Raw genomic sequence first — 19,951 nt, 5'->3', positions numbered from 1 at the left:
AAGCTTGTATCACTGGAATGGAAGCTTTTCAGGATTTTGGGGTAAAAGAAGCAAAGGAATTCGGGGATTCAACTTTAGTCATAGCCAAAGCTCAAAAATTGTGGAAGGATGTATCCTAGATTAGAAGAATAGCCCCTAAAGCTTCGAATGGATACAAATATATCCTAGTGGTGATTGACTACTTCACCAAGTGGGTGGAAGCAACCTCTTACTCCGTATTAAAAGCCAAGCAAGTGGCTCGGTTCATGGAAAGTAACATCATTTGCAGGTACAAGGTACCATAAGAGATCATCTCAGATAATGGCTCCCACTTTATGGGAGAGGTTTGAATAATCATGGAATTATACCACATTAAGCATCACAAGTCTTTACCATATCGATCATAAACTAATGGGGCCATATAAGAAGCCAATAAGAACATCAAGAACATCCTAGCCAAGATGGTAGTGACATACAAGGATTGGTCCGGAAAACTCCCATTTGCCCTATGAGGTTAGAGAACTTCTATTCAAGCATCAATTGGGGCAACCCCTTACTCTTTGGACTACGGAAGTGAGGCAATCCTTCCCATGGAGGTAGAGATATAATCTTTGAGAATGCTAGTGGAAACAAAGGTCCTAGAGGAAAATTGGATGAAAAAAAGATATGAACAATTGGCTTTGATAGATGAGAAGAGAACTAGGGCATAATACCATTCGCAAGGGTACCAAAAAAGAATTGCTAAAGCATTTAACAAAAAAGTGAAACCTAGAAACCTTAAAGAAGGGGACTTGGTCCTAAAAGTGCTTAAAGATGAAACTATTTATCCAAGAGGGAAGATGAAGCCAAGATGGTCAAGGCCTTTTATTATGAAGAAAATCATGTCAGGAGGTGCTACAAGAATTACAGATTTGGATGGAGAAGAGATGTGGCGTATCCGCACCCACCAACTGATAGCATACCCTCTCTGCTAAGTAGAGTGCCCTCAACCCAGCACCCTCGAAGAGTTGGGTGATACCAAAAGTGACAAGAGCAGCCACCTCCAAGTTCGAGTCCGCAACAGGATGAAGGCCAGTCCATAGGCTCCAAATGACTTGTGACAACACATAGGGTTAGAAGAAAAAAACCCTAAGAAACATGCAAGAGAAATAATGAGGCATTGAATTCTTAACTCACCTCATCGGAAGATAGTCCATTAAAATGAGCCCTAACTGAAGGGAAGCTCTTCAAATCTACCTTCGCACCATGAGCAATGAGACCGTATTGCACGACCCAACACTAGAATGAAAAAAGTAAGATGACGGTTTGTAAGAAAAGAAGTTATAGTTTGCAAGATGATAGATTATAAGATGATAGTTTGCAAGAAAAGAAACTACAGTTTGCAAGATAACAGTTTTCATGAAAAGCAGTTACAGTTTGCAAGATGACAATTTGCAAGAAAAGCAGTTGCAAGAAATAGATGTGAACAGTTTGCAAGATGAAGACATGGATACAGTTAGGCCTAAATAACATACGGATGGATATGATTGTAAGATGAGGAAATACATGAGCCACAAGAGAGAAAAGGAAGAAAGATTGACCTCAAGGACCTCCCAAGGTGTACAAATAGGCAAGACGCGCTTGCTCCCAGTTAGCCTCCCAAGCCCCCCTAAAGTAATGGAAGGGAGCTAGCCACCTTAAAGACACCATTTGCCCCCCTCTAGCAAAAAGCTAAGTCCCTATCAAGTACAACCAAAAGGCCTTAGCCATCTTGGCGTAGTCCACGACCGTCACCTGCGGGAGAAGCATGTAATCCACCTCAATGTCAGGATAGCGGATCGTGTCAATAGCATACCTCCTCCCAAGCAAATCCATGCCCAACTAGATGCCTGACTCACACTCCAAATTTATAAGTGCCCCATCGTAGTTGAGGCTGGTCATGCGGTGGAAGTCATAAGGAGTCATTGTTTTCTCCCTATCAGCAATATGGAAGGTATCAATAGTGTCCCACCACCTCTCAGCCAAGGTTTGCACCAAAATGGCGCTAGCAGATCTCTTGGGCAGCAAGTAAATGATTGGCTTGAAGGTCGCAGCACGAATGTGACCCCTAGTCTCCTCAGTGAGAATCCAATACCATGCACCCACTCCGTTGGTACTTCCTCTATTGGAAAATAGGGCCGGGATCTGTAAAGAAGAGAGAAAAAGATGATGTTAGATTCATAATGATATGAAAAATGATGTTGGGCTTACAATTGGATACAAAAATGATGAAGAAAGATGTTAGATCTACAATTGGGTGAGAAATAAATGAAAAAGGAATTCAAAATATTGAAAATAGGGTTTTTGTCTAGCGAAATGCACATGCAGGCCCATGTCTACATACGTAGGCTCGTGTCTGCATACGCAAGCACTATGTACCCATAAGCAGGTTGGAACCTGCATGCATATGAACTCAAGAATAGATACATGTATGCATGAACAAGCCCATGTAAGCATGAAGCTTGGTTGCGTACACATAAACACAAGTCGCGTATGTAGGCTGGAATTTGTGTATGCATAAACACAGATAAAGAGTCATTCTTCGATGTTTTCAAGCATATTTCAATCAAAACTAATCTTGAATATGTTCCTACCCATCCTAATGTGTCAGGTTTTCATCTAAACCCACCCCATAGCAAAACCCAAGCACTTACATGTCCGAAAACATATTAAAATAGAAAAACAAAAGAAAACTCGAAAATGAGGAAAGTTTGAAGAACTTACCAATCCAACCTTTGCACCCTTTAAAAGATGATCTTGTGGCCTATATGTTAGCAAAGGGGACTCATTCAGCCTTACTGCTCCATTCCATTGCATAATATTGAAGGAATCCTTAGAGAGAACATATGAGGTTTTCTTGGTTTTGGACTTAGGTGCCATTGGAGAGGATGAGAGAGTTTGGAAGAGGAAGAGAGCTTCAGATGAGAGAGTATGAGAGGAAAGGATTAGATTGTGTGGAAGAATGAGAGAGAGGCAGGGTTTTGTAGAGAAAAGAGAGAAAGTTAGAGGGCATGTGAAGAGATGAGGGAGATGAAAAGAATGAAAAAAATAAACGGTTAGTAATCGTTGGAAAAAATTGAAGAGGTAGGAATGCATCTGATGGCTAAACTATATGTAGTTTAGGCCCCCACTAAACTAGGTGTAGTTTAGTAAAAAAAGAAACTAAATATCAATAATGGGTTCCCAGAAGATAGGAAGTGCAAAAGAAAATTCAAGAATGCATTAAAGATGACAGAAATACCCTCACTTGGGTAAAAGACACAAGGACCCTCAAAGCATCCCTAGTGGATTGAAAGTATCAAAAACATCCCTTAGTGGATCAAAAGTTGCCAAAGCATAAAGACAACTCCCCCATGAGTTCAGATCATCAACCAAATCCCTAGTAAAGTACAATATCTTGGAAGGGCTCCCTCGTAGGTTCAAGGCAAAAAGGCGAACCCCTCGTGAGTTATGAAGAAAAACTTCCCCATGGAGTTGGTAAAACCTTCTCGTGGGTAGAATCAACACAAGTTCACCCATAAGCCATTAAGAAGAAGAAGAATTTTCCGCAATAGGCCACACACTATCAAGGACTTCCTCGTGGGTTAAAATCATCACCAAACTTCTCAGCAAGTTATCTTCCCTAATGAACTATATACCGAGAAGACTCCCTCATGAGTCACCAACACACTGCTCAGCAGATCATATTCCATAGGGAGTCTTTCACCTCCCTAGTGGATCTTTCTCCAAAGACCCCCTCGTGGGTTGGAACACCAAGGCTACTCGTGCACATATCCTATAGGAATTGAATATGTAGGCACAAATCCCATACAAGTTAAAAGAGAAGAATATAGAACTTATGCACATATCTCAAGGGAATTGAATATGCAGGCTCAATAGAAGAGGTAGAGATAGAGACATAGACTAAGGTCACCTTGAGGCAAAAGCCTCACTAGAACAAGTATTACCCAAAAGTTTGAGGCAAGAGCCCTAGATGGACACCATAGGTATGTATCCTTTTAAGCTCATAAAAGCACCATGTTTGTTGGGTTGATGGTTATGGCCATTGGCCTTGTTTGTTTTTCTCTTTAAGTGACTTTAGGATAATGAGTCATTTGCCTTTTTCTTGCAATTGGCAAAAAAAGTTCTAGTATAGTGAAACTATCATTTTTCATTTCTCGAGCAACAAAGGTTGGAATTCGCACTTACGAATCCCATGCGACTCTACGGAGTTGCACCCCGCCCCATGTATACGTGTTGTGTGCTGTGTGTATGGGTTGGGCCTGAGCCGTACGTCAAAACAAAATGTTTTGTCTCTTATTCTTTTGATTCCATTTGCAGAGCTCACAAATCAAAAAAGGGGCATCTGTAGACATCACATTTGGTACATCTTATGACTCAGGCCCCTTGTTCCCCAATGATGCTAAAATTCTAAGGCCCATGGTTGGTTTAGGGCCCAATCAGATTCTAAATTGACTTGCGAAATGTTAAAATACAAAATATAACTTTTTATGAGCAAATAAATTAATTTTTGGAAAATAAAGGCCAAGGAAACCCTTGGCTGTGTACGCATACACGTATATGCGTACGCAGGTTTGGTGCATGTGTACGCAGGCACGGCCCTGCGTACGTAGCTAGGGTTTTAGAGAGCTATGAAAGGCAAGTTTTCTGCATTAAAACTAAGGTTTATAATGAATCACACATCGTTTGGGAACCATTCTAAACCCTTATTTTTTAACTATATAAGGCCTTACACAGTATATTTCAAAAGACACAGAGAAAATCCTAAGGGAAAACATAAGATTCACTAAAAATAGTGAATCAAAGAAAGAGTTTATCACAAAACATCCTCAAGTCTATATTTTCTGATTGGGGCCTTTTCTAGCCTTGATATTTGAATTTTATGATTATTAATCACTTCTTTATTTGATTGTGAATAGATTTGACTGAGGGGAACAGTCAAAATCAAGCGTAGGAGCTTTTGTTTTGAGGTATTGAGTTCTAGACTCTTTTCTTGTTTTAATCTTGTTTTTAATCTTGTTTCCTTGCTTTGTTTAGATATGTTTGTTTAACCTAGGGTTTAGTAGTGTTTATGTTTAAAAGCACTTTAGGTTGTTGGATTTATTGTTTTAAGTCCTACTTTGTTTTATGTGTTTCTGAGTTTCTGGGTTAAGGTTCATCAAGCGTGTTTGTGTACGCATGATTCTATATGCATACACAGACTCGTAGTATACATATGCATACAACTTGGATACGTACGCAAGCCTATGCATGTGCACGCATACTCATGCCCAGAAACCCGAATTTGAGTTTTCTACTTCTGTTTCTTTGTTTCTTTCACATCATATGCCTCTATTGGTTTCTTTTTATGACTTTTAAGTCCTATTCCTCTATTTAATTACTTGTTTGCCTTTAACATGCTAGATTAGGGTTTCTTTTTATTTCTTACTTTAATGCCATGAACATGCATTCACATGGCCATCCATCGATGCATAGGAGCTTAGATGCAATAAGTTAAGTGAGATAAGCCATGCATTTACATGAACATGCATCGGGTATATGTTTGATGATGATTATGAATACATTTGCTCAGATGATTTGATCTTCATGCAATCACATGTTTATTTGGATCTTGCCATGTTTATGCTTTTGCCATGTATACTTGCTGCCATGATTTATTTGCTGCTTTGGATGACATGGATGATAAAAGCATGCTAGGGTTTGTGATGATATGAGATGCCATAATAGGTGTTTGGTTAGGGTTTTTAGGATGATTAATGCCATGTTATATGCTTAGATGTATGGTAGTGTGTATGTGAGTATAGAATTCAATGTCAAATGTGCCTTTAATGAGATTAAAATGTAAGACACAATGAGTGGAAGCTGACCCACAGGTCGAGCGGTTTTGGGTGTCTAACTTCTTCCCAAAATCGTACCCAATCTTCGAACCCATTCTCTAGTAGTAAGACCATTCCTTCCACATAAGGGCGCTATATACATGATTCCGAGACCATAAAATTATATGGCGATTCCTTCTACCTTTTCTCTGCCCTAGTCCACACAGCCGAGGTGTACTTCCCAACCCATGTGTTGTGCCCACAATGGACACCGTAAGATGCACCCTTTTAAGTTTGCAAGAGCACCTTGTTTGTTTGGTTGATGGTTACGGCCATTGGCCATGTTTGTTTTTCTTTTTTAGTGACTCTAGGACAATGAGTCACTCGCCTTATGCTTGCATTTCGCAAAAAAGGTTCTGGGATAGTGAACTTGTTGTTGCTCGTTTCCCGTGCAAAAAAAAATGGGAATTTAAATAGACAAATCTCATGCAACTCTACGAAGTTGCAGCCTACCCAATGTATGCATGTTGTGTGCTGTGTGCATTGGTTGGGCCCGAGCCATACGTCAAAACAAAATTTTTTGTCTCTTATTCTTTTGATTTTGTTAGTGGAGCTCGTGAATTAAAATAAGGGCATTTGTAGACACTACATTTTGTACCCATTATGACTTGGGCCCCCATTCCCTGATGATGGTAAAATTCTAAAGCCCAAGGTCAGTTTAGGGCCCGATCAGACTTAAATTGACTTGAGGAAGGCTTTTATGGAAAATATAACTCTTTTATGAGCTGAATAAAACTATTTTTGGAAAATAAAGGCCATGGAAACCCTAGGGCATGTGTACTCGGACATGCGTATGCGTACGCATGCTCTAGATCTACGTACGCATGCTTCATGCATGTGTACTCGTACACGGGCATGCGTACGCATGCTAGGTTCTCGAAACTATAAAGGACAATTTTTTCTACATTAAAGCTAAGATTTGGAATGAATCCCACATCACCTGGCAGCCATTTTAAACCCCCCATTTTCTTAATATAAAAAGCCATACATGGTACCTTTTCAAATACACATAAAATCCCAACGCAAAACCTAAGATTCACTAGAAATAGTGAATCAAAGAGGGAGTTTTTTGCAAAACATCCTAAAGTCAATTTTCTTTTGATTAAGACATTTTTTGGTCTTGATCTTTGAGTTTTGAAATTTACTAATCAGTTTTGTTTGGTTGTGAATAGATTTGACTGTGGGGAACGATCAAAATCAAGCCAAAGAGCTTTTATTTTTGAGGTATAAGTTCTAAATTTCTTTTTCATTTCCTTGCCTTTTCTTGTTTAAATCCTTCTATCTTCTTTATTTTTCATGTTTATTTATGTTATAACATGTCTACTTGTGGACACAATAGAGGAGTCACCACCTAGTTTTTGCAATGGTCTAGGAATCATACATACCTCGTCCTTTCGAGGAAGGACCCTTTGGTTTTACTACCAGAGATATGGGTTTGGAGTTAAGGTACAGTCTTGGGAAGCTGTTAGGCACCCAAAACCATCCAACCCTAAGGTTGGCTTTCTCTCATTATGTCTTATGTCTTAACCCTATTAAAGGCACATTTAACATTGCATCTATACTTACACACAAGCTAGCATATATCTAACAATCCACATGGCATCAAGCATCCTAAAAAGACCTAAACATACATCTATCATGGCATAACATAAACCCTAGCATGTTACTATCATACATATCATATCCAAGGCAACATATAGGCATAGCAAGATCCAAGCAACATGTGATTGCATCTATACTTCAAGAAGAACTCAACCAAACAAACATGATTATCTCCATCATCAAGGCAAAATCATATTCAAAGATGCATGTTTATGTGAATGTAGGACTTAACTCACTTACCTTGCTGCATCTCAGCACCTATTGCATAAATAAAGGGGAAAACAAACAAAAGTGACTACTATCTCAAGCCAAAAAGAAAACTTATCACATCATCATACCATGTTATCATTACATCAATAACATACCATGTTCACAATAGGGATGGCTACTATCCTAAGCCAAAAACACATCAATACATCATCAACACAACATCAATGGCTACTATCCTAAGCCAAACTCACATATAACACATCATGTTATCATCATAACATCATAAACATATGAACACAACAACATAAGCACACTAATGCAACATCATATCATCATAAAAAGCTCAAAAGACTCATCATCGCACATCAAGGAAATCATCATTCAAGACATTCATCATTTATCTCCAGAAAATTCATTATTTAAGGAAATCAAAATCATTTAAGAAATTCATCTTTTAAATCCATCAATCTTTGAAAAATTTCTTCCATTTTTGAAATCTCTCTTGGATTTTTGAAACTTGAAACCTTTCTTTTGAAATTCTTGATTTTTTTCTTAAGTGCCAATCTCTCACTTGAATTTGTTTTGAAAGTCTCTTTCGAACTATGAATTTTTTTTCTTAAGCAACATCCTTCTTGAAGTTTTGAACTCCTTTTTGGAACTTTGAGATTTTTTGAATCTTTTAAATTTTTCACAATGATTAGGTCACATCAACCCAAAAGATCACATCAGGATAGAACCAATCACAACACTTCACATTAGGTTTGATCCAAACACATCAAGATAGAACCAATCACAACACTTCACATTAGGTTTGATCCAAACACATCAGGATGGAACCAATCACAACATTTCACATCAGGTTAGGTCCAAACACATCAGGACTGAACCAATCACAACAAGTCACATCATTCCTCTTAATCTTCTTTTCATTTTTTTTCATCTCTTTTTTTTTTTCATCATTTTTCTTTTCTTTTCATCATTTATTTTTATCTTCTGACCTTTTCTTTCTTGCTACTCATTCTTTTTCTTTTTCTTTTTCTCTCTCTTCCATCTTCTTTTCTTTTTTTATTCTCTTCTCATCTTCATCTCCATCCTTTCTTTTTCTTCTCTCATTTTCCAATTCCTCATTTTCTTTGTGAATCTTCATCTTTCATTTTTTTCTTTTCTTTTTTTTTCTTTATTTTCAACATCTCACATTTAAAAAAAAAAGTTTGATTTCCTATTTCTGTTTTTTGGACTTCTAAGAAAAGCATTTTCTTTTTAGAGCATTAGCAAAGAAGAGCTTATTAGGTTAAGGGTTCATTGCATTCTTTTCTTTTTACAGGGGCACATATTTACTCAAGACATCATTCATTCACTTTATTGTTATTATTATGCACCTTTTGCCTTTGGATGACCATCAATTCCCTAGAATCCCTAACACCTCTAGACGAAGAACCAAAATTGTTGAAAGAGACTCAAGATCAATGAAGTTCTAAACACGACACAAGTTTGAGACAAATGAGTATTTGTGAGCACAACAAGTTGGAAGAGACTTTAAGAAAAAGAAGTTTCAAGCATGACGAGAGTTTAGAGATAGTAGAGCACAACAAAGAGGACCTTGAAGGAAATTTGGAGGAGTTGAAGAAAGGAGGTAAAGAAACAAGGGATCATGGATCCAGATGATTCTGCATATCATTGCATATTCTCTTTGAACTAGTTTTGCATGAATTGACTACCATCTTCATTGATTAGTCCAAATATGAATTTAGAATTTGATCATCTCTAGTAAACTCAAATATTGTCCTTGTTTGAACATGCACACCTCATTTCTCTCACATTTCTCTTCTGACATTTTCCTAAATGAACTCATCTCTCATGTATGGTCACTTTTCCCTTCATCATGGTTGCTTTAGCTTGGAGCTAATCTCATCTTCCCTTGTATGTTCATTCCTTTGTCATTCCCATTCATGATTTGCCCTTAGCTTGGAGTGAGTTTACCATTTTCCTTGTTACTCTTCTTCATTTCTTTTCAAAATGCCCTAACTTTTGCCTAGGCTACCCTTTCAAGTTTTCTACCTAGCGGGCCTTTCTTCTTTCTTTTCTTTCTTTGTTTTCTTTCTTTTTCCTTTTTCTTTTCATAACTAAGGCTAGTTTTTCCAAAATTTGTAGGGCTAAACAATCTCGATTGATCAAAGATGACTTGTTTATGGACCGTAATAAGGCTAGGATTCTAAGGATTAAGAAAGAAAGGGTACTTGAGGCTCAGATTCAATTTTATTCTTAGGGTATCCTAATTGCCAAGGATTACTACTCATCTTGTGCTTGCATTATTTTCTTCTTTTTCATCCATTTTTCATTGTCCCTTTTGATTCTCACTTGCATTTCCTTTTCCCTTCTTGTTTTCTTCTATCAATTCCTTTCCATTTTTTTAATTTCTCTCTCTCTCTTTTTCCATGGCTCTTGTTAGGAAAATGGGTATCCTTTCACTTATAAATCATCCTCACATTCATCCACAAAATTTTCCCCTAGTATAGGGTTAATCCTTTCCAATATTAGAGTATGCCCCTAGTGTTAAGGGAAATCTTTCAAATCATCATCTGTTAAGAACATGCCCTCAATGTAGGGGGTAATCTCTTGGCATGTGTATATAGAAGGAATTCATCTAGGCTCAACAAGGTCATAAATTATCACCAAGTCCTTAGGATAGCCATGGCCAAGCAAACCCATTGGTGTCAATTGTGCCATCACCAACTTCAATTTCCAAGTACACCAAAGTGATCATTAAACCTCAAAATTCAAGTCCCCAAGACCAAAACAAACATTTTTCACTAAATAATCAAGCCCAGATTTTCAAAAGGATCAAAAGCTACACTCTTTGAATCCTTTTGACAAACACCTTGTGTGCAAACATTCAAGGACAATATTTAAAGAAAATTCCTTCCAATCACTACATTCAACTCAAGACCTAACAAAGGCACATCAACAAATCATAACAGAGGCCAAGAAAGTGAGACAATTGTAACAACTATCACAAAAAACAAACGAACAACAACAAATTCACCATGGTTGAAAATCTAAGTGAGGAAAAAAATCTGGAAAAATATATATATTTCTTAAGTTTACTTATACATTCATGGCTAAGTGAGAATTGTGGTTGAAATTTCAAACAGTGTATAAAACACCCTTGAACGTTTAGACCCCCAATTACAAAATAACCAATTCAAGCTTTATGACAAACAACTAGTGTGCGAAAAATGAACAAAAGCTATAAATAGAATTGGTAAACAATATAAGCCAATTAAAATCACAACCCACAGCAGATAATAAAAGGCAAAGATAAAAGGGAAGGAAGATGCAAACACAAGGACAACACACGATGTGTTATCGAAGAGGAAACCGAAGCCCTCGGCCTAAAACCTCTCCGCCGCCCTCCAAGCGGTAAGTAATCCACTAGAAAATGTAGTTGGGATACATGAACAGCAATAGACCCTCCAAGCCTAATCTACCCAGTGTACTTAAGCCCTCCAAGCTTCTTGCTCCAACGAGGTTGCGCCAAACCTATTTCTTTTCTAGCTTCCCGGATTCCGCTACTTGACCATAGCATCAACCAATGTAGATTGGTTCCTTCCTAATTGCTTCCTAGAACACCAAACAGCCTTCTCATAGTAATGGATATGGTGATAAAAGGTTTTGGTAAAAGACCTCTCAAGGGTTTAACAATGGAGAGGAAGAAAGTTGAGGAATTTGAAGAGTCTCTTATGTGAAGATTGTGGATGAATCAATCTTGTATAAAACTAGGGTTTCTCTCTCAAAATTCTCTCTGGAAGCTCTCTTTCTTTTGTGGGTATAAGGGGTATTTATACTGGGGTGAGAATGGAATGTGAAGAGTCAGGTTTTTCAAAACAGGGGTGGCTCGCGGCTTGGCCTCACGGCTTGACTGAGTCACGAGATCCAGCTGCAAGATAACAAAACGACCAGTTGTCCTATTTTGTCCTGTAGTGCTCCAGCTAGCATGACGCTTCAACTTCTGGCATGCTTGGCATGTGTGCTGCTTTTGGTGGCTTGAAGCCGCGAGTCACCTGCGAGATCCAATCATGAGTCTCTGTTTTCTTGTACACTCTTGAGCATTTCAACACTCTATCTCCCTCACTACCCTTACAACAATCCCACCTAAATACAGGGTTACTAAATGCTAAAATACAAGTAAATTTGGCACGGAGTAAAGCCAACAAGATGGTTGATTAAATTCAACCTTACAATCTCCCCCTTTGGCTATTCCGTGAAAAAACCCTAAAACAGACTCTAGACTTAACATGTGAGTTGGGAACAGTTGAGCAAAACTCACTCACACCTAACACTAGAAACTGTGAAGCTCTTGAATCATATGAACATGAAACTCCTGAAACACAACAATACACCATGATCATTGTATGCAGAAAAGCATGAAATGCATATGAAGTAGGCAATATGTGATCAAGTAAAGATGGAGTTAAGAAACAAACCATGGCTTGATCAACCAAGCAATCACTACAAGGTAGTGACCACAATGCTCATTCACACTTGGAATGAACACTTGAACAAACAAGCTAACAAGCTCAATGCAAGTCACTTGCATGCCCAACACTCAACCAATGCACAATACACTAAGTATATGCATCTAGGAACAATCCTACAAGGGCACAAAAGTGACAGTACTTAACAAGAAAATGCATGACATTTAGTTAAAAGTACTGATTTAACAAAGTATAAAAGGCTGCATAAAGCATGGTACTGACCATAAAGCCTATAGATAAAGAACATAAACCCTAAAAGCTTACAAAAGGAACATGGGTACAAACACATTAAAATCTGAAAAACAACGTAAAGTAAAGTATTGAAACTGCTTGCAGAAACACTCCCCCTTAGGTAATTTTCTCCCCCTTTGATCAAGCTATCACTCCCCCTTTCATTGCATTCCCCTTATGACATCATCTCCCCCTTTTTGTCATGGAATAGCTACACATCCTCTTCTAGCTTCCTTTGAATCTGATCTAATTGAGTTTGTAGTAAAGTAAACTTCATATCCCATCGAGTGCTGTGATGGTGTAAAGTAGATGTGAGTCTGGACATCTTGGTACTCAACTCGTGGATAGATGATACAATGTGGTCAAGTTTTTTGTCAAGGGAGAGAGTGCTGAAATGCGAACCACTGTGAGATGTGGAAGTTTCCAGTTTGGCTCTTTTCTGACTATAACCAATGCTTGCGTTGAATGTACGCATGTTGATTGGACTCGGTTTTGGGCAAGAAGATTCATCTGCTGTTGGATAAATTCCTTTGAGCTTCAAGATCCTTGAAATGAGACAGCAAAAAGGAACACATATTCGGGACTCAGTTCGTAGAACCGTTTTGCGCATAACATGAAAGATATGAGCACAGATGTCAATCTCTACATCAGAGATTAGGTCATGAAGAAACAAGGCACGTCCGAGGTTCATATACCCAATGCTGGATAAGGGGTATAAACTGTGAAACATCACAATTGTAAGCACTCTCAATTTCAGAGGAAAAGAGGAAACGCTGACTGAGTTTCCATTGGATGAGAATTCCAAGTCTTGTCCAAGACCATCCTTAAGGAGTTCCTCATCAGGACAAAGATCATCATAAACCGGTGAGTGTCTAAGCATTGGCCGGTTGATGTGAAGGATCTCTGCCAAATATGCAGGAGAGACTGAAAAACTCTTTCTCCTAACCCAGCACTTGAGTTCTTCTCCTTCCACAATTGCATTGGCATAAAATTCCTTTACCAAATTCTCATAAGCGTCATCCAGATCGGAGAAAAGGTAATTCCAATCCTTGTGAGCAAACCATTTTGGAATGTCAGTGTCATGAAGTGACAATTGGTCAACAGGTCTTTCCAATAATGGTGTCGCATTTTGGAAATAATTCTCATGAGTCTGAAAGGCAGCATAGGATGTGAACTTGTTGGGATCGAACACTCTTGATGAAGAACGAATCCCTTTTGTTTGAGGTGAGTAGTCATCGACATCAATGATAGGCTCCTTTCCTTTGGAACTATCTCCTTTCACAACTGCTTTTTTGAATGGAGACATTTCCAGTCTTTCCATGTAGATTGAGAGAATAGTAACAAAATGGTGGAAGATTTTGGAGATTACCACAGTGATGTTGAAATATTGAAAGTAAGACCAGAAAGTGAACAGTCATAGAATGCAAGACAAGCAAATTAAGACCCTTTTTTAGAATAGTGTTGAAAATGAGCTCATTTTGCAAAACACGCGATTTTCGCGACTGAGGTAAGTCGCCAGTGAGTCGCCAAGATCACCCGCCAAAACACTTCAAGCCGAAAATTTGAAAAATTTCTAAGTGTTTTTCGCAACTAGAAGTCTCACTTGCGAGGGAATCGCGAGTTGAGCCGTGAAAATCTCTGTGTACCCCTCGCGACTGGACCTTCCACTCGTGAACAAGTCACCAAAACTGACCCGCGAGCACGCGATTATGGCATGCAACTTGACTTACCCACGACTGAGTTGCCAAAACAAGGCAACACTGTGTTTTGAAATTTTTCGTTTTTTAAGAACAAAACACTTTCCAAAAACACCTAAAACACTCAAAAATCTTTTTGTGTTTGAATCAACAAAGATTAAGCATGTGAAAACACATTTTATCAAGTACAATCACACAAATGAATATGGCATTCATTGAACATAAACTTGTGTGTTGTGTATGGGTATCAACAATTAGATAGTCCTTAGTCTAATGTGAAGCTTCAATGATCAATTCAACCAAGGCATACACAATTAGCACTAGATCATGTGACCCATCTCAATTACAGAAGTATGCATATATGACCTCCCACAAGACTTGATTACATAATTTGGAGCTTTACATTTGACTCCACTTTCAATCATAACATTTGATCTTTTTGATCCTTTTGAGACAATCACCTATCATTGTGAGAGTGATATTTGATATTTCACCCTGATGAGATAGCCTTTGGCTTTTTGAATAATCATTCACTTTAATTTTTGGTAGCTTTTCCTTTTTCCTAGTCGAATACTAGTATGTACAACAGACTTTTGCAACTTAATATCTCTTTTCATTTGAAGATTTACATTTGGTGAGCTCTTTTTAGCAAAAACAAAAATAAAGAGTGGGAAGATATATAGACACAAGTCTATGCATATCTCAAGATCAACATAACCATTCACTAATCATTCGTGACAAGTTTGAAGATCTATTTACAACAGTCACATAGATTTCAAGATTTCTTCCACAGTGATAAGAGTGCAAAGGAACAAGCTACGCTCGTAAATGCACAAAGCCATTAGCACAAAGGTACAAGGCAAAACAAGTTTTGAGACAAAACTCAACAATGTCGATCAAACTTTTTGATTTTCTACTTTTTATGTGGCTTTTGGATTTTTGACACATAAGAAGGAAAAGATTGATCAAAAACAACAAAAAGGAATAAACAATAGAATGCAAAAATAAACAAACACATTTCAACCAACACAATTAGAAAGCAAACAACCAAACAAAGTCACAAAGTATAGGAAGTATTGATGCATAGACATGTTGTAATGCTTATGCATGAGTACCCTTTTTCACCCGCACGTCACTTGCGTTTAGGGTGATTTCCTTATAGGATTAAGTACGAGAGTTAGGGCTTTCAAACCTTCGTGTGAAGCTTTCAAGCAGTTGGTGAAAGCACCAATCATCTTCATCACGTCCATCATTCCGGGATCACCACTTTGATCTCTTAACGGTTCACCAGCCCAATTTCTCCTGTCATTTCTAGGTCCTCGTGACCTTGGAGTAGTTGCATTATTCATTGCTCTCAGCTTTTGACAATTTGGCCAAGTATGCCCTTGAAGTCCACAATGATGACACACATAGTTCGATCTAGGACCTCTTTGTGATCGTGGGCGAGACTTGGCTCGAGATTCAAACCTGCCCACAGATTGATTACGAGGGTTGTTCACCATCCGTTGGTTCTCCACATTCCTCTTCTCCTCAATCTTGGGCTTCTCAGCAGTAGGGCCAACTTCAACTGACTCTTTGGCCTTTATAAACTTCACTTCTTTAGTGTTATTGCCAGATGAGCTACTCCCTCCGGTATATCCCAACCTGGATTTGTCTGAAAAGCTCTTTTGTGATGAAATAACATCATCTAACTTCTTGGTGGTAACCCTCTCTATTTTAGCATTTGCTTGTATAACCTCTTGCTCAAGAAATCTCACTTTTGTGTTGGCTTCTGACGGCTCACCGTTCAATGTTTCTCTCTAACATTTAACCTCCTTATAGCGAATTAGGAGACTTTTATAGTCCTCCTCTGCCTTCTTCATATTTTTCACAACTGTTTTGGCCACCCTTGTGTACTCACCCGACTTCTCTAGGAGTGAGTTATAATTCTCTTGAAGATTGGTTGTGCTTTCATCTTCTTCAGCATCTGATTCTTCAACAACTCGCAATGATTCTTCATCACTATTTTCTCCAAGTTCTCGTACAAGCAAATTCAACTCGTCTTGTAAGGTTGAATTTATTCAACCATCTAATTGGCTTTATTCCGTGCCAAATTTGCTTGTAATTCAGCATTTAGTAACCCTGTATTTAGGTGGGATTGTTGTAAGGGTAGTGAGTGAGATAGTGTGAAGATTGCTCAAGAGTGTGCAAGAAAACAGAGAGTCGCGGCTGGGACTCGCGACTGGACTCGCGGCTTCAACCCGCCAGAAGATGCACACGTGCCAAGCATGCTGGAAGATGAACAGTCATGCTAGCTGGAGCACTACAGGACAAAACAGGACAACTGGCCATACGGTTAACTCGCGACTGGAACTCGCGACTTAGTCAAGCCGCGAGGTCAAGCCACGAGCCACCCCTGTTTTGGAAAAACCTGACGTTTCGCATTCCACTCCTCTTCAGTATAAATACCCTTTTAACCCACGATTGAAAGAGAGCTTCCAGAGAGAATTTTGAGAGAGAAACCCTAAAGAAAAACCAGATTGTTTTACCCACAATCTCTACCTTAGAGTCTCATCAAAATCCCTCACTCTCTTCCTCTCCATTGTCAAATCCTTGAGAGGCCTTTATACCAAACCTGGTTCTCACCATTATCATCTCTGTGAGACAGTCGTTTGGAGTTCTGGGAAGCAGTTAGGAAGGAGCCAATCTTTATTGGTTGATGCTACGGTGAAGTAGCGGAATCCGGAAAGCTAGAAAAGAAAAAGGTTCGGCGCAACCTCGTTGGAGCAAGAAGCTTGGAGGGCTTAGGTGCATTGGGTAGATTAGGCTTGGAGGGTCTATTGCTGTCCTTGTATCCCAACTGTATTTTCTAGTGGATTGATTACCGCTTGGAGGGCGGCGGAGAGGTTTTTCGTCGAGGTCTTCGGTTTCCTCTTCGATAACATATCTGGTGTTATCGCTGTGTTTGCATCTTCCTTCCTCTCTATCTCTGCCTTTACATTATCTGCTGTGGTTTATTTTGTTGTGGCTTAGATAGTTGTTTAATCAATACCATGTTATAGCATATGTTAAGTTTCCGCACACTATTGTTTAACATATTGCGTGTGTTGATTAAATTGGTTTTTGGGGGTCTAAACGTTCAAAAGTGTTTTTGTACACGTTTTTGAACTTTCACGTCTGAAGACTCAACATGGGCAATAGTCATAAAAGCTGAATAATTCCCTTCTCTGTCACAGCTTTCCTCAGAATCTGAGTTAGATGAATCTGAGTCACTCAATGTCGTGGTATACACTTTGCCTTTCGATTTCAAATAATTCAGACATTCTTTCTTAAAGTGTCCATGCCCGTTGCATTCAAAACAAATGACACCTTGTGTAGATTGGAATTCTTTTCCATCTTTCTTTTTGAATTCCCTTTTCTCCCTTCCTGAACTTTGGAATTTCCCTTTATCACCAAATTTGCCATTATTCTTGAATTTCAAGAATTTTCAGAAAATTTTTACAAGGTATGCAACATCTTTGTCAACCACATCTTCATCCGATGAGTCATGAACCTCCACCTTCTCATTAATGGTCTTAAGAGCAAAAGATTTGCTCTTCCGTTGATTGGGTAGCGACATTTCATAAATCTGAAGAGAACCAACCAGCTCTTGGACTTTGATGTCATCAAGGTTCTTACTCTCTTCAATCGCTGTCACTTTGGCACGAAAACTTTCCGGTAATGATCGAAGGATCTTCCTTACAATTTTAGAATCCTCCGTTTTCTCTCCCAAATTGAACTTGCTTACAACCACCTCATTCAGCTTGCTATAGAAAGAGTCAAAGGACTCATCCTCACTCATTTTTAGCTCCTCAAATTGAGTGGTTTGCATCTGCAGCTTGGTATCTTTCACTTTCTTCATTCCTTCATAGGTGGTCTCCAATATCTCCCATGCTTCTTTGGCAATGGTAATGTGGGAAATCCTATGAAACTCGTCTGGAGACACACCATAGAAAATTACATTAAGTGCTTTACTGTTAGCATTAGATGCAGCGAGTGCTACCTTATCCCATGTGGATTTGGCTTTCTCAGGCCTGGTCCAACCTATATCAATAGCATCCCAAACAGATTCATCAATGGAACATAGAAATGCTCTCATGCGAACCTTCCAAAAAGCATAATTACTACCATCAAAGTATGGAGGTGCATTTAGGGATTGAGACTGATCCATCTCAACAGGGAGTCAAGGATCACACTATGGTAATGAAACCACTAAAAGTGTACCCGCTCTGATACCAATTGAAAGTTCAAATAGTGTATAAAACACCCTTGAATGTTTAGACCCCCAATTACAAAATAACCAATTCAACCTTTATGACAAACAACTAGTGTACGGAAAATGAACAAAAGCTATAAACAGAATTGGTAAACAATCTAAGCCAATTAAAATCACAACCCACAGCAGATAATAAAAGACAAAGATAAAAGGGAAGGAAGATGCAAACACAAGGACAACACACGATGTGTTATCGAAGAGGAAACCGAAGCCCTCGGCGTTAAACCTCTCTGCTGCCCTCCAAGCGGTAAGTAATCCACTAGAAAATGTAGTTGGGATACATGAACAGCAATAGACCCTCCAAGCCTAATCTATCCAGTGTACCTAAGCCTTCCAAGCTTCTTGCTCCAATGAGGTTGCGCCGAACCTATTTCTTTTCTAGCTTCCCGAATTCCGCTACTTGACCATAGCATCAACCAATGCAAATTGGTTCCTTCCTAACTGCTTCCCAGAACACCAAGCAGCCCTCTCACAGTAATGGATATGGTGAGAAAAAGTTTTGGTAAAAGACCTCTTAAGGGTTTAACAATGGAGAGGAAGAAAGTTGAGGAATTTGAAGAGTCTCTTATGTGAAGATTGTGGATGAATCAATCTTGTATAAAATTAGGGTTTCTCTCTCAAAATTCTCTCTGGAAGCTCTCTTTCTTTTGTGGGTATAAGGGGTATTTATACTGGGGTGAGAATGGAATGTGAAGAGTCAAGTTTTTCAAAACAGGGGTGGCTCACGACTTGGCCTCACGGCTTGACTGAGTCGCGAGATCCAGCCGCGAGATAATAGAACGGCCAGTTGTCCTATTTTGTCCTGTAGTGCTCCAGCGAGCATGACGCTTCAACTTCTGGCATACTTGGCACGTGTGCTGCTTCTGGCGGCTTGAAGCCGCAAGTCACCCACGAGATCCAGTCGCGAGTCTCTATTTTCTTGCACTCTCTTGAGCATTTCAACACTCTATCTCACTCACTACCCTTACAACAATCCCACCTAAATACAGGGTTACTAAATACTGAAATACAAGCAAATTTGGCACAGAATAAAGCTAACAAGATAGTTGATTAAATTCAACCTTACAGTGGTTTGTTGGATCTTAGGGTAACCCACAATCCCCAAGAAATGGTGGAAAGATGTACCTTTTTTTATGGCAAAACTACACTATTAGTCCCTGAAATTTACCTTGTACATTTTTAGACCCCTTAAACACAAACAGATTAACCTAGTTATTTAGCCAAGTGATTAACTTAGGAAAATTATACAAATCTAGGTTAACACAAATAAATCATATCATTGAAATAGTGCGGAAAATAAAGAACACAACGATAAGATAACCCAAAAAAACCAAACGGGTAAAAAACCTGAGGAGGATTTAACTTAGTTATCCTCAAGGTAAACCAAATCCACTATGAAAGAATTGAAGTTTTACAATAGCAACTTAGACCACTAACATCCTATTGCTACCTCGAGTAGAAAACTTACTACCACGACCACGTGACAGCTCTGAGTCCACAGAGTACTTC

This window comes from Quercus robur, chromosome 3 (assembly GCF_932294415.1).
Source record: "Quercus robur chromosome 3, dhQueRobu3.1, whole genome shotgun sequence".
In the NCBI taxonomy this organism is placed as follows: domain Eukaryota; kingdom Viridiplantae; phylum Streptophyta; class Magnoliopsida; order Fagales; family Fagaceae; genus Quercus; species Quercus robur.
This window is presented reverse-complemented; position numbering follows the sequence as displayed.